Consider the following 2,570-nt stretch of genomic DNA (forward strand, 5'->3'; position numbering starts at 1 on the left):
ACACAATGGACTATTATGCAGCCATCAAAAGTAATAAAATCTTGCCATTTGCAATGACATGGATAGAACTGGAGAGTGTTATGCTGAGTGAAATAAGTCAATCAGAGAAAGACATGTATCATATGACCTCACTGATATGAGGAATTCTTAATCTCAGGAAACAAACTGAGGGTTGCTGGAGTGGTGGCAGGTGGGAGGGATAGCGCTGCTGTGTGATAGACCTTTGGGAGGGTATGTGCTATGGTGAGCGCTGTGAATTGTGCAAGACTGTTGAAACACAGATATGTACCTCTGAAAGAAATAATACATTATATGTTAAAAAAAAGAAGAAGATAGCAGGAGGGGAAGAATGAAGGGGGGAAATTGGAGTGGGAGATGAACCATGAGAGACAATGGACTCTGAAAAACAAACTGAGGGTTCTGGAGGGGTGGGGGGGTGGGAGGATGGGTTAGTCTGGTGATGGGTATTAAAGAGGGCACGTTCTGCATGGAGCACTGGGTGTTATATGCAAACAATGAATCATGGAACACTACATCAAAAACGAAGGATATCATGTATGGTGATTAACATAACATAATAAAAAAAATAGAATAAGCTTCTGTATAAAAGCAGCACCTTTGTGACACTTTTAACTTTAGTATTCCTCTCCTTCTTCACCCTCTCCTTCAACAGAAACCACACCAACCTCCTCATAATCCTTCTCAAGGGCAGCCAGGTCCTCATGAGCCTCAGAAAACTCTCCTTTCTCCATGCCCTCACCCACATATCAGTGAACAAAGGCATGTTTGGCATACATCAGGTCAAACTTGTGGTCCAGGTGAGCCCAGGTCTCAGCGATGGCTGTGGTGCTGCTCAGCATGCACCCAGCTCGCTGTACTTTGGCCAGGTCTCCACCAGGTACCACAGTGGGAGGCTGGTAATTAATACCAACTTTGAAGCCAGTGGGGCACCAGTCCACAAACTGAATGATATGCTTGGTCCTGATGGTGGCAATGACAGCATTGACATCTTTGGGAACCATATCACGATGGTAGCACAGGCAGCAAGCCATGTATTTACCATGGTGAAGGTCACATTTCACCATTGGTTGCCTGGCTCAAAGCATGCATTGGTGATCTCTGCTACAGAAAGCTGTTCTGGTTCTCAGCAGAGATGACAGAAGCAAATATGACCAGAGGAAAGTGGATGTGGGGATAGAGCATCAGGTGGTCTGGAATTCTGTCAGATCAACATTAGGGGCTCCATCAAATCTTAGGGAAGCAGGGATGGAGGACACAATTTGACCTATCAACCTATTCAGGTTAGTGTAGGTTAGGCATTCAATATTAAGTTTTCTACGACAGATGTCATAGATGGCCTCATTGTCTATCATGAAGGCACAATCTGAGTGCTCCTGGGTGGTGTGGATAGGGAGGATGGAGTTATAGGGCTCAGCTACAGCTGTGGAAACCTGGGGGGCTGGGTAAATGGAGAACTCCACCTTGGACTTCTTGCCAACAGAGAGAAGTTCCATCAGCAGAGAGGTGAACCTGGAATCCATCTCCCCTCTAAAACTGTGGAAAACCAAGAAGCCCTGAAGACCTGTGCACTAATAAGGCAGTTTCTGAATGTAGACCAAGACAAAGTCAATGATCTCCTTGCCAATGGTGTAGTGTCCTTGGGCATAGTTATTGGCAGCATCTTCCTTGCCTGTGATGAGCTGCTCAGGGTGGAAAAGCTATCAGTAGGTGCCAGTGTGGAACTTCATCAATGACTATGAGTTCCAGGTCTACAAACACTGCCCTGGGCATATGCTTGCCAGCATCTATCTCACTGAAGAAGATGTTGAAGGAGTCATCTCCTCCCTCAATGGTCTTATCACTTGGCATCTGACTATTGGGCTGGATGCCATGTTCCAGGCAACAGAGCTCTCAGCAGGCATTGCCAATCTGGACCCCAGCCCAGCCAGCATGGATGGAGATGCATTCATGCATGGTTGCTGCTTTGTGGCTGCTGAGAAGATGGTAGAGAAGAAGAGGAAAGGTCGTTGCTTCTTACAGTGGGACTCTTAGGTGGTTGATGTAGGAGAACCTAGCAGAGAGTTTTTAAGTACAACTCCCAAAGCAGGATCCATAAAAGAAAAATTTAATATCAAAATTAAAAACTTTTGCTCTGCAAAAGACAATATTAAGGAACTGAAAGGACAAACCACACAATGGGAGAAAATATTGTCAAATCACATACCTCACAAAGGACTGCTATCTAAAATATATAAAGAACTCCCAATTTCAACAATAAGTAAACAAAAACCAATTTAAAAAATGAGCAGAACAACTGAACACTTTACCAATGAAGATATGTAGATGGCAAATAAACACATAAAAAGATGTTCTACGTCATTAGAGATAAGGAAAATGTAAATTAAAGACACAATGAGATGCTATTACACATTTAATGGAATAGCTAAGAACAAAAACAAAAGATAAACTAACAATACAAACTGCTTGCAAAGATTCAAAGTAACTGAAACACACATTGCTGACAGACCTGGAAAATGGCATAGTCACTGTGGAAGAGTTTGGTTGTTTCA

The 2,570-nt window shown here is 43.4% G+C and overlaps 1 pseudogene; it reads right to left on the bottom strand.

Annotated features, from left to right (window-relative positions):
* Positions 1-635: 635 nt before the first annotated feature.
* LOC113918335 lies at positions 636-1,974 on the bottom strand (annotated as a pseudogene).
* Between the last annotated feature and the right edge of the window lie 596 nt (positions 1,975-2,570).

Source organism: Zalophus californianus, chromosome 1, assembly GCF_009762305.2.
Source record: "Zalophus californianus isolate mZalCal1 chromosome 1, mZalCal1.pri.v2, whole genome shotgun sequence".
Lineage (NCBI taxonomy): Eukaryota > Metazoa > Chordata > Mammalia > Carnivora > Otariidae > Zalophus > Zalophus californianus.